The sequence below is a fragment of the Hippopotamus amphibius genome, chromosome 10, assembly GCF_030028045.1.
Source record: "Hippopotamus amphibius kiboko isolate mHipAmp2 chromosome 10, mHipAmp2.hap2, whole genome shotgun sequence".
NCBI lineage: Eukaryota > Metazoa > Chordata > Mammalia > Artiodactyla > Hippopotamidae > Hippopotamus > Hippopotamus amphibius.
Genome location: NC_080195.1, coordinates 90,727,555 through 90,740,374, shown reverse-complemented (window position 1 = coordinate 90,740,374; position 12,820 = coordinate 90,727,555). Strand labels below are relative to the sequence as shown.

At 33.8% G+C, this 12,820-nt stretch overlaps 1 long non-coding RNA gene across 8 annotated transcripts in view; it reads right to left on the bottom strand.

Annotated features, from left to right (window-relative positions):
- The window catches only part of LOC130830033 (uncharacterized), a 206,829-nt gene that overhangs the window by 98,108 nt on the left and 95,901 nt on the right, over positions 1 to 12,820 (bottom strand). For 7 of the 8 annotated variants that reach the window (XR_009047704.1, XR_009047700.1, XR_009047699.1 and 4 more), the window contains one exon: positions 1,536 to 1,596. This is a non-coding gene — a long non-coding RNA (uncharacterized LOC130830033). Of the gene's footprint in view, positions 1 to 1,535; positions 1,597 to 3,296; positions 3,895 to 12,820 lie in introns of those variants that run through there. The other variant, XR_009047702.1, reaches the window with a different exon arrangement.

Sequence of the window (12,820 nt, the reverse complement as noted above, 5' to 3'; positions counted from 1 at the left end):
AGTTAAAGGCCTTCATAAATATTCTACACTAAGTACAGGTTATATACATGAGAATTTTAAAAACAGTATAGTGAAAGATTATTCACAGATTACTTTTGTTTTAAGAATGAATATTTTAGAATTAGACTATTCTAATTAATGATGAATTTTGAAAGAAAATACAAAAGAATCCATACATGCATGTATGAATTATGTAATTGTGAGGCATGAATATAGTATTATAAGCCTATAATTAAGACCAAATTAACTATTAAGCTAATTGTGTAAGAGTTAGACTGCTTGTTTTAACTCTTATAAAACCTCAGTTAGTGGTTTCAAGGAACTGGTAGTATTATAACTTTCCCATAAAACAAGCAAGATTTTGTTGATTAGGCAAAGAACACAGGAAGTTATTTAAATTCTTAAATATACATATGTGTCTGTAGTTGGAATAATACTGAAATGAACAATATTTGGATAAATTAATATCAGAAAACAAAGATTGATGACACATTAATAGCATTACTACTACTACTGTGCGCTAACATTTATACTCCAGATCTATTGCATAAAAGAGGATATCTCGTCTCCCAAACACAATATATTTAAATTTATTTTTCAAAAATATATACTCAAAACATACTATATGGCTACATACAACTCTTATCTGGTCAACAGGTTGGGCAAAAACAGATTGTTATAAAAAAAAATTTAAACCACCAGACAATAAGCAAACACACAAAGAGTAAACATAAAGCCAGCCACGAACATGTTTTTTAAGATTCCAAGTTCAGCAGCAACAAAATTATTAAGTTGTACATTATTAATCGTTTCACTCCTATCCACAATATTTAGCATTTTTAATTTTATCTTCATTGTGAAAAATAATAGCACTACATAAAAATTAATTAGTTTTTGCATGTTTTTGGAACAAATAAAATAAAATGTTTTTTATAGACTATATATAGATAATGTGGTCTATATAATTTTTACTATTATTTGTTTTCTAATTATTCCCATACTTATTAAAAACTATAGTAAAAAAATCAACAATCATGCATTCAAATATAGTAAAAATATTTCAACATATATTCATAAATTTAGACATGAAATAAAAGGCAACATTTGTTTTGGATGTTATCTTAACTATAAGAATGTATATTTTGGTTTCATTCTCTTATTAGATCATTAAAAAAAAGAGCACAACTTTATTCCTTTTCCCCAGATTTCCTTTCCTTTTATATGGTATGACAAATGACAAAAAATATTTTTTCTTTTTCCTAAATTATTTCCTATTCAACTGTATTTCACCTATGTGTTAGGAATGGATATATAGATCTATATTCAAAGGGACCCAAACTGTACGTTGATCACAAACTGAGGCAAAAATTTTTCACAAAGGTAGGTAAAATTATAAATCCTCAAACCATCAGTGACAATTCCAACAGCTAGATCCATAAAGAGTATGAAACAAATTCTTTTAACTAAACACAGTCAAAATTATTTTTTCTTTAAAAATATGAAATATTAATTGCTCTTTTGCTTTTTATTTTTACCTGAGATGATTTTCTCTTATGATCACTTTCTTCACTTCTCATATCCATTTTAAGTTTTTCCCTAAAACAACCACAAAAGGAGAAATATCAGACAAGTGCTGTCTAGGAGGAGCATCTGGGTGGATGGTGGGAATGAAGGTAGATGATCAAGAAGAAAACACAATATCAAACTGGGCAAAACCTTTTAAAGTATTTTTTTTAAAGGCTTGGAAGACTCATGGAGCCCCACCCAAGGCTACTCATATGACATATAATGTGGTTTCATAGTTTGCATTTATGCGTTCATTTTGGTCGGTGTTGTTTTCACAGTAACAGTTTTGAAAGTGAAAGGAGGCATGGCTGTTAAAGAAGCGACTAGGTTTTGTACAATGAACTAGTGAAAGCTGAAAAGAGATTTGGATTTGGCATGGAGCTTAATAAGATAATTAAGAGTGTAGAGATTAATGGCTCCTAAAAATAACATTTAAAATAATGTTTTTCAACTAAAGGATCTTGAAACATGAAAACAGGTTTATAAATGTTAATTAAGCTTGTGAAAGTTGATGTTCCATTAGCTGAGGCAGCATAAAGGAACAAGAGCTATTTTTTAAATAATTAGTGAACAATGATGACCGATAAACTTAATAAAATGTTTTGCTTAAATGTTATCAGTATATAGGGTATTTGTAATTTCCCACAATTCTTTGTAGAATAACAAAAAAGAAGGTAAAATTCATCAGTTTTATAGTATTTTTCATTGTTTACTCTATATATTTTTATTATAATAAAATATGATTTTAAAAGCACAATTTGCTTAAAGTTTATTCTTTTCATGGAAAATAGTTTAGAATCAATTCTTAACATGCATATTATAGTCTTTATTTATATACACTTTATATTTCAAAAGCATTTTCTCTCTAACAATTTTTAAACATGTTTAGAAACAGTTTTAATAAAAATTAAAATAGGTGCATTACATCGGCTAATCCTTTCCCATTGAACCAGGCAAAACTGGGTTTTTGTTATAAAATGCCTAAATTGCTTAGCAGTTTACTTCTACAAACAGACAAAATAATTAGGATGCAATGCATTTATCTGCTGAGCCAATACATTGCTTTAAACATACAAGTTTATATGTACTTTTTCCACTAAAATACTTAATGGATATTTCCAACGCTCTCAGCAACAGCTCTAAGACAAATGTCTTTTTTAAATATATTTTAAAAGTCAGCATCATTGTGGAACAAGCTTTTTTCTACTTAGCAACTGAGAACATGATCTTTTCATGCTTTTTTCTGGTAAACTGAAACCCTGGTAAGTAATTTAAATATAACTTCCCCCAAAATAATTTCATTTATCAGAGAAGTTTAATACATATTCTAATACGACCCTTTTCTAGAAGTTCAAAAAGTTTCTTCTTTCACATTTCAAATTATGAGTCACAGCACATGAAAGATTTAGTTTCTTTACCAACTAGGGCTAAATGCTCAGTTTTCTTAGATAGCAGAAACTAATACTGTACACAAAAAGCACAGTTAACATGTTAATGTATTTCTAAAACTTCTCTGTATAACAAAAATAAAACCAGGTACTGTTTTTTTCATAGAGATTTTTCTATTTTTACTAAAATTTCTATTCTACTCAGGATTAGAGCAAGAGAGCAAAAGGAAAAAGTTAACAGGAGTAAAGTGGGTGATGAGTTACAAAAGAGTAAATTGAAAGTTCAAGGATCGCCTTTTCTATAACAGTAGACTTAAAAAGAAACAACAAAAAAAGTTATACCTGATATGAAAGGTGCGATTTCACCCAGTGCAATATATTGCTTATTATGCCATAGTTTTGAAATAATACAAATAAAGAAGGCTCATTTGCTTATGCTGCCTTACAAAGCTGCTTTGCAAAGCGCGATGTCTCTGTAGTTATACAAGCCAATGTTTGCCTTTTTTTTTTTTTTTGGTTTTTTTTGGTTTGGGTTTTTGTTTGTTTTTGTTTTTGTTTTTGAGCAGGAGCGTCTCTCTTATTTTTTTTTTTTCAGCACTGTTGCATGGAGTAGGACAAACTCAGATTTTTTTCTTCATGGCTCCTGTTATTTCTTGGAAAAAAGGACCAGGGTGTTTGTCTTCTTTTTCTTCCTTCTCGGTATTCCAGGCACAAAGCACTGCGCAGAAGCTGCACCAATCCTTGCCGTTCCTGGCAGCAGAATGGTAGAAGGTGGGAGAGACCAGGAATCCTTCCAGGCTGTGCTGACTTTAGAAATGAGGATTGCACACGTTTGTCTCCTGAACCAAAAGGGTGAGAAGGCAGGGTGCCAGTTTGCTACACTGCTGCAATGATCTCATGCTCACTGCTGCTGTCGTCCTGTTTGCCCAGTTCAAATGCCTGTTCATTATAAACGGAAAAAAAAAAAACAAAAAAAAAACACCAAACAAAAAAACAAAACCAAAAAAACTACTTGGATTCTTCAGTAAGCAGAAAGGGTATTAACGTTAAAAAAAAAATCGGCAGTAAGAAAAAGCAAAAAACAAAAAGCACATACAGTTTTAGGATTCACTTGTTATGCCTCAATATTCTGTTTATATGTTCTTTCTTTTTTTTCCCCCCTATTTAGAGATAAGCAGCAGAATTTATCAGGCGTGAAAGGGACAGCCTCCTGGTGGCCTGCCAAAAACCCAGAATAAAGGCGAAGTTGTGCTTCAAAGCTCAGTTGCTTGCTGAGTCTGGCTAAAGTCAAGTATTAAGATCCACCATTTTCTGAGCCATGCTAAAAAAGAAGAAAAAAGTCAGGACGGTTGCTGCTCTCCAAGTCTCCGTTGGCACCATCACAAAATCTCAGTCGTAAGGTCACATGATTCTCTGCCAAATGTAGAGTGCATTTCCATCAACCATTCTGCTGATACTGCGAAGGCAGCTATTGTCTCGTTTAGACCCAAAGTTCAGCCCACTCTTCATTGAATTAGCTGAAAAACGCATCACCTTTGGGGGCTGGGAGTCATGGAAACGTCTACCTGGCAAGCTGCCCACTTTTTCTGCCCATCAACCAGAGATGGAATTGTGCTGCCTAATGCAATGATGACTTGGAATGTGAAGAGTCGTCCAAAGTGAATCTGATTCTTGCAATGCCTGCTTCAGTTTGCACGGAAAACTCTGGCTTCTTGTAGTTAAGGGGGGGGGGGGGGGCGGGGGAGGAGAATCTTTCCTACTAAATGTAGCAAATAAAGGTCTGAACCTGCCTACTCTGCAACTTTATTTCACAACACACCCAAAAGATTCTCAAATGAAAAGACTGAAGTCTCTGCAAGTTTTCTGAGTGAAAGGCATCCCTTCCTCTGTCTCCTTTTCCTTATGAGTAAAAGCAACAAACCCAGGACATTTGTTTTAGTTCCTCACATGAAGATTTAAAATCTCTGAGTTTCGTCTTGCCTTTTATTACTTTCTGATTTTATCTGGCACCAGTTTTGTACTACATGGCCACAATATCCACTAGCAACAGTGGGAACGCATTATTGCTGCAATCTCCGTCAAAGTGGTCCCCTGAGGGAGCCAGTTGTCTCCTCAACCACACAAAACCCCTACAACTGGGTCCTGTGGTAATCCTCAGCAGTACCTAGCACAGCTGCTGTGCAAGTTTGCTGAGACTGACTCATGTAAGAAGTGCTCTTTCTGTTCCTTCACGAGCTACAGTTTTCCTGTATGGCATGAAAGATGCCTTTGAAAGATGCAGGAAATATATCAACAGCTCTTAGCAATAAAATGAAATAGTTCCCTCTCCCCAATGAATTTCCATTCTAGCAGGCGACGAAAGTTCCCGTGGACAAACATTTCCATACTTTCTAACAAAAGTACAGTGAATTAAATCTTTCACCATTTCCTTAAGCAGAATCTAAAGCCAAGCAGGAAAGCAAGTCTTACTAGTATTTAAGCCAAAGATACTCAGTAGTACTAAAAAGAATCATGTTCTCCTACCTGCAGTTAAAAATGTTTCAATTTTTCAACAATGAGAGAATCTTTATGTTACCAAAATTTTTTCAATTATATTCAGTGCCTTACAAAACTATGGACTAATGTTATCCCTCCTCCATGTATAGACACACACACACACACACACACACACGTTGCACAATACCTGACAAAGATTTAAAAAGATAATCAAACTATGACTTGCCTAATAAAAGAAAAACATTAAAAAAAAAAGGAAAGAAAAAGAAAGAAATCAGGGATCTAGGAGATATCCTGGAAAAGGTCTACAGTCTTTTGAGTCATGGTCTTTGGGTCACTTTCTTGAGGAATGGTAGGAGTGGATGCGTACATGCACACGTATGGGAACTATTCTGGTGTCCTCCCCATTTGTAATTCAGGACACAAACAATTGTAAACCACAAAGCAAAAACTTACACATGTGCTGAAATTAAAAATGCTTTTTTCTAGATTGCAAAATTCTGGACAAATTTTGCTAAAGTCTTAAGCACATACCTTAGAGTGCCTGGTGGAGAACTGAGCACGGCAGACACATGTGCCCCATGCAGCAGCACAGTAAGAAGACAGTAGATAAGTCCTCATAGAAAGAAAAATTTAAATTTTGAGTTCTCATTCACTTATTAAGTAGATATTATTAAGTAGTAGCACGTGGCCAGGCCTTGTGGTAGATATGGGGAACAGCAATGAATCAAATGGACATGTCCCTGTGTGGTAGTCATTCAGTAAGAACTTTTAAGTGAGGAGAACTCACATCTAAACAGAAATGTTGTAGGTCCTAAAAGAGCATTTATTGCTAGTCGAGAAACAAAGTGATAGGAATTAGAAAACGGAAGTGAAATGGATATAAAAAATAGCTTATAGAGAGAGATGCTTTATCTCATTTTGCTCTTTTAAATTTTCTCTTTTTAATACAAAATACAATTATAAGTTTTTCATAATTCTGTTTGTTTCCTTAAAGAGCCTAATTTGAAAATTATATATTGCCCTCCCAATTAAAACACAAAAACAAAAACAGAAGTCGTGGGAAATGTTCACTTCAAGGAAGATGGAGCAGATGTAGTTTTCCCTAAATCCACCTGATAGGTACAATGAAAAAAACCTGGACATTGTATGTAAAACTAAGGTAAGGAGACTCTGAAAGATGGAGAGAAGACAGTCCAGTTAGGGACCTCAGGACCCAAGGAACAACATGGTGATGAGTTCCCTGGATTTTAATTTTGTCTCATATACCCAAAACTTGGAGCTGAAGAAGCCTGCAACCCAGAGACATCAATTGGTGCATTCCCAAAATTCCCCAACAAAAACTTGTTCTCTCTAGCCAAACACCAGGAAAGCAGCAGGCTGGAAAGACCACTTTGCACCAGTCAAGCACCACAAAAACACCCACCCCGTACCTGCAAAGGCAGAGTGGAAAGCTTAGTGCCACCCTTGCTAGGCTAGAACAAAGTTCCCCAACCTCCTCTCCCCAACCCCAGGGCAGTGTAGGAAAGTCTGAGCAGGAAATTGGGACTTTCATCCTTGTCAGGGGATAACAAGAACCCTCCCTCCCAAACGCAGCCTCAGTGGAAACTTCATAGGGATGCTGAACACCCACCCCAACCCAAAAGTAGTGAGGAAAGCTTCTTCCTCCCACTGAGGTGGTATCAGACAAAGGAGGCATAGTGGGGAGTCAGGACATTAGAAACTGCCCAGCAGTCACAAGACAACCCCACTATCCCCCAACCTGTAAGCCAGCAAATGCCACAAAGAAGCAGTAACAAACCACTCCAATCCCTCCCAGCCAGGAAGGAGGCCTGCTGGGGAAGAGGAACTCTGACGCCCTCCTTGCAGTAACAAGGAGCCCTCCCAGTCAGGGGTCAGTGGTGGCCACAGCAGGGGAAGCCTGTACTTCTACCTCTACCTGCCAGTGAGGCTGTACTCCCCTTTTTCCTGCTGGATTAGTGTCCAAAGAAGCTAGCTAAAACAGAAGGTTTAAATAAGATCCAGAGTCTCCTAACATAATACCCAGATGTCCAGGTTCAACTAAGAATGATCTGCCAGACACAGAAGTAGGAAGATCTCAAATTGAATGTAAACAGACAATCAATGCATGCGAACACCAAGAGGATAGAGATATCACAATTACCTCACGAGGATTTTAAAACAGCCATCATGAAAATGCTTCAATAAGCAATTATGAACATGGTTGAAATAAATTAACAAAAATTAAAAGTCTAAGCAAATAAATAGAACATATAAAGAACAACCAGATGGAAATTTTAGAAGCAGAAAATATGATAGCTGAAATCCAAAAAAAAAAAAAAAAAAAAAATGGAAGGGACAAAAAGGAAAGAATCAGTGAACTGGAAGCTAAAACAATAGAAATTACCCAATCTGAACCACACAGAGAAAATATGCTTTAAAAAAATTAGGTAATGGAGACTTATGCAACTATGGAACTATAAGAAAAGATAAAATATTTATGCCACTGGAATCCCAGAAAGAGAGGATAAGAGAGTATAAAACGTGCTTAAAGAAATAATGACTGGAAACTCCCCAAATTTAGCAGAAGGCATACAGATTCAAGAAGCTAAGCAAACCACAAGCAGGAAATACCCAAAGAAATCCACACCAAAACACATCTTAGTCAAACTTCTGAAAACTAAAGACAAAGAAAAAAATCTTGAAAGCAGCAAGAGAAAAACATAACCTTACCTATAGGGGAAAAACAATTCTAACAAGTGAGTTTCTCATCAGAAACCATGGTGGCCAGCAGGAAGGGGCACAACATTTTTTTTTTTGGGGGGGGGGGCACAACATTTTTAACGGCTGAAGGAAAAGAACTGCTAACCGAGGACCCTATATCTATGGAAAATATCCTCTAGGAATGAAGGGGAAATCAAAACAGTATCTGACAAATGGACACTAAGATAATTTTCAACAGTAAACCTACCCTAAAAGAATGGCTAAGGAAGTTGTCTAAACAGAAAGGAAATGATAAAAGAAGAAACTTGGAACAACTTTAGAAGGGAGGAAAGAATTCAATAACAAAAATATGAGTAAAAACAATTGACTTTCTTTCTCTGGAGTCCTCTAAATTACAGTTGATGATGAAAATAAAAATTTAGCACTATCCGATGTGGTTCTAAATGCATGTAGGGGAGATATTTAAGAGAATTACATTATAAATGGATAAGGATAAAGGTACAAAAAAAGAGGTAAAGGTTATATACTTCACCTGAATTGGCAAAATGAAGACACCAGTAGAGTGTGATAAGTTGTGTATATATAATTTAACACATAAAGCAACCACTGAAAAAACTACACAAAGACATACACTGAAAAACACTAGGTAAGTCAAAATTCTAAAATTGTTCAAGTAACCCACAGGAAGGTAGGAGGAATGAAAAACAGAAAAAATACAGAAAACAAAGAATAAAATGGCAGGCTTAAACCATAACATATCAATAACTAAATTAAATGTAAGTTGTCTGAATATACAAATTAAAGTGCAGAGATCTGCACAGTGGAGTGCAAAAAGAATCATGGCTCAATTTTATGCTATCTACAAGGAACTCAATTCAAACATAATAATAGACACAGGTTGAAAGTAAAATGACTGAAACAACATACATCATGCAAACATTAAGCAAAGAAAGTGATACTAATATCAAATAAGCGACTTCAAAGCAAAGCAAATTCCCAGAGACAGAAACATCATAAAATGATTAAAAAAAAAAAAAGACAATCCAATAAGAAGACATAACAATCTTGACTAGGTATATGGGAAACAAAAGAGCTGCAAACTGTGTAGTGTGAAAACTGGTAAAAGAGACAAGAAAAACAGACAAACCCGTGATAATAGCTGTAAACTTCAACACACCTCTCTCAACAATTGATAGAAAAACTAGACAGAAAATTAGCACAGATATAGAACTCATCATCAACCAACAGGATCTAGTTGACATTTTTAGAGCATACCACCCAACAATAGCAGAATAAACATGCTTTTCAAGTGCCCAAAAACATATTCCAAGATAGACCATATCCTGGTCCATAAAGCAAATGCCAACAAATTAGAAGCAAGTGAAATCATTCACACTGTGTTTTCTGACCACAATGGAATCGAACTAGAAACCAATAAGGGAGATAACAGAAAATAATTTGGCAAACCTCCAGCAAGACTGACAAATAAAAAAGAGAGAAGACACAAATTACCAATTTCTGTAATGAAACAGGATGTCACTACAGACCCTTGCAGACAAAAACAATAATGGAAAACTACAATCACTAAACCTAGACAAATTAGATAACATGGACCAATTTTTCAAAAACACAAATTACCACAACACACCCAATATAAATTAGATCATTTGAATAGCCCTATAGCTATTTTGAAAAATTGACTTTATAATTTAAAAACTCCCTCAAAAATAAATCTTCAGGTTTAGACAGTTACACTGAATAATTCTAACAAATATTTAAAACAGATTTAATGCAAATTCTACACAATTTTTTGAGAAAATAGAAAAAGGAACAATTCCCAATTTACTTTATGAAACTAATATCATGTTAATAACAAACCCAGACAGAGAGTAGCAAAAAAAAAGTATAGACCGATATTCCTTAAGAAAATGGACTTTAAAATTCTTAATAAAATATTAGCAAATACAATTCAGCAATATTTGAAAGGAATTATACACTACGACAGTTAAGGTTTATTACAGGGATGCAAGGCTAGTTCAATATTCCAAAATCAATATAATCCATCATATTAACAAGATAAAAAAAAATCACATGAAAATATGAATAGATGCTGAAGAAGCATTTGAAAAAATTCAGGCTGCATTCATGATTGAAAACACTCCTACAAGTAGGAATAAAGAGAATTTCCTCAATTTGATAAGGATCTTCTACCAAAAAACCATATAATAAATGTTATACTTAATGGCAAAGACTAAATGCTGTTCCCTAAAATCAGCAATAAGGTAAGGATGTTCACTCTCACTATTATTATTCAACTTAGTGCTGCAAGTTCTATTCTAGCTATGGTAACAAAATACTAAAAAAAAAAAAAAAGAAAGAAAGAAAAAGAAAGATAAAAATACAAACACAATACTAATGAAAATCACTCAAAATGATATACTTAGGTATAGATCTAAAAAAATGTACAAAACTTATATGCTGAAGATTATAAAAATGCATAAAGAGATTTGGAGAAATATTTGTTCAGAGATTGCAAGTTTCAACATGGTTGAGATGTTAACTCTTCCCAAAATGATATATAGGTTTACTGCAATTCCTATCAAAATGACAATAAGATTTTTTGTAGAGACAGATAATATTATTTGAAACTTCATATGGAATTGCAAAGGAAGTAGAACAGCTAAAACAATGTTGGGAAAAAAATACTGGGGGGAATTACCCAATTTCAAGGCTCATTGTATAATAGTATATTTCTTAATACATTAATATGACTGTCTACATAAGATATTAATAATAAATATTAGATTAGTATTTGATCATAATCAAGCCTGTGTGGCATTGGCAAAGGAATAGACACATCGATCAATGAAACAGAACAGGGAATGTAGAAATAGACACATATGTGCCTAATTGATTTTTGACAAAGTTGCAAAAACAACTGGATGGAGGAAAGATAATCTTTTCAACAAATGATACTGGAGTAATTAAACATCTACCAACAAAAAGGAAAGAAAGAAAGAAAGATAGACAGACAGAAAGAAAGAAAGAAAGAAAGAAAGGAAGAAAGAATTTTGATATATATCTTACATCAACTCAAAATTAAAAAAAATTAATTTGTATAATTTATGTATATATTTTATTCTTTTATTTTTATTAGTTATATTATTTTAATTTTGATTAATTAAAAATAAGTAAAAATCAACTCAAAAGTTAACTTAAATGTAAACATAAAACAACAAAACTTCTAGAAAATAACATAGAACAAATTCTTTGGGTTCTGGGGCTAGGCAAAGCATTCTTAGAATTGACACCAAAATCACAATCCATAAAGAAAAATGGATAGATTGGTCTTCATTAATAAAGTGTCCCATTAAGGGGATGAAAACTCAAGCTATGGATTGAAAGGAAATATTTTCAAACCACGTATCTGACAAAGAACCAGTATCTCACAACTCAACAGTAAAAAATATCAAACAATCCAAATAGAAAATGGGCAAAACAGAGATATTTCACCCAAGAGAATATACAGATGACAACTAAGCACATTAAAGGTTGTTGAACATTATCAGTCACTAGGAAAATGCAAATTAAAATCACAATGAGATATTACTACACTTCTATTAGAAGAGCTCAAACTAAAAAATTAGTGACAATACTAAATGTTGTGAGGATATTGGATCATTCATATCATTGCTGATAGGAATGTAAAATGGTGCAGCAACTCTGGAAAACAGTTTGGCATATTCTTTGAAAAACTAAACATATGTTTACCCATACAACCCAGCAATTTTCCTCTTGGGCATTTATTCCAAAGAAATGAAAATTTATGTTCATGCAAAAACCTGTACATGAATGTTTACAGCAGCTTTTTTCATAATAACCCAAAACTGGAAACAACCCAGATGTTCTTCAACTAATAAGAAGTCAAATAAACTGATAAATTCATACGATGGGATACTACTCAGCAATAAAGAGGAACAAGCTATCAACACACACAACAACTTGGATGGTGTCAAGAGAATTATGCTGAATGAAAGAAGCCAATCCCCAAAGGTTACCTTCCTGATTCCATTTCCAAATTTTTTAAGTGATAAAATTATAGAAAGGGAAAACAGATTAGTGGTTAAAGCGAGGGTAGAAGTGAGAGGCAAGCAGGTGTAGGTATAAAAGAGCAACATGACAAATCCTTTACAGTGCTGGAAATATTCTGTATCTTAAGTGTATTCATGTTAATATTTAGGTTGTGATTTCATACTACTATTTTCAAGTGGTAACTGGGTAAATAATAAATAATACATGGTATCTATTTAGAACTGCAAATGAGTTATCTCAAAATAAGCAGTTTACTTATTTATTTATTTTTAAGTAACAAATACACCAGGACAACTGCTTCCATGGTTATTTGCACTGTCCTTGTATTATTGTAAAGAAAATGCTCCTGGAAAAAACTGAACAAACTAGCCGCTTATTGGTTTATTTGGACCTGAAATCCCAGAGTACTATTCAGTAAACAATGATTTGATCAGCTAGGAAAATTAGCTTGGGGAAATGTTCTGAATCAGGGGTCAGCAGACTTTTCTGTAAAGGGCTAGATAATAAATGCCTTAAGTGCTACATGCATATGGTGTTTGTTATAACTGCTTGAC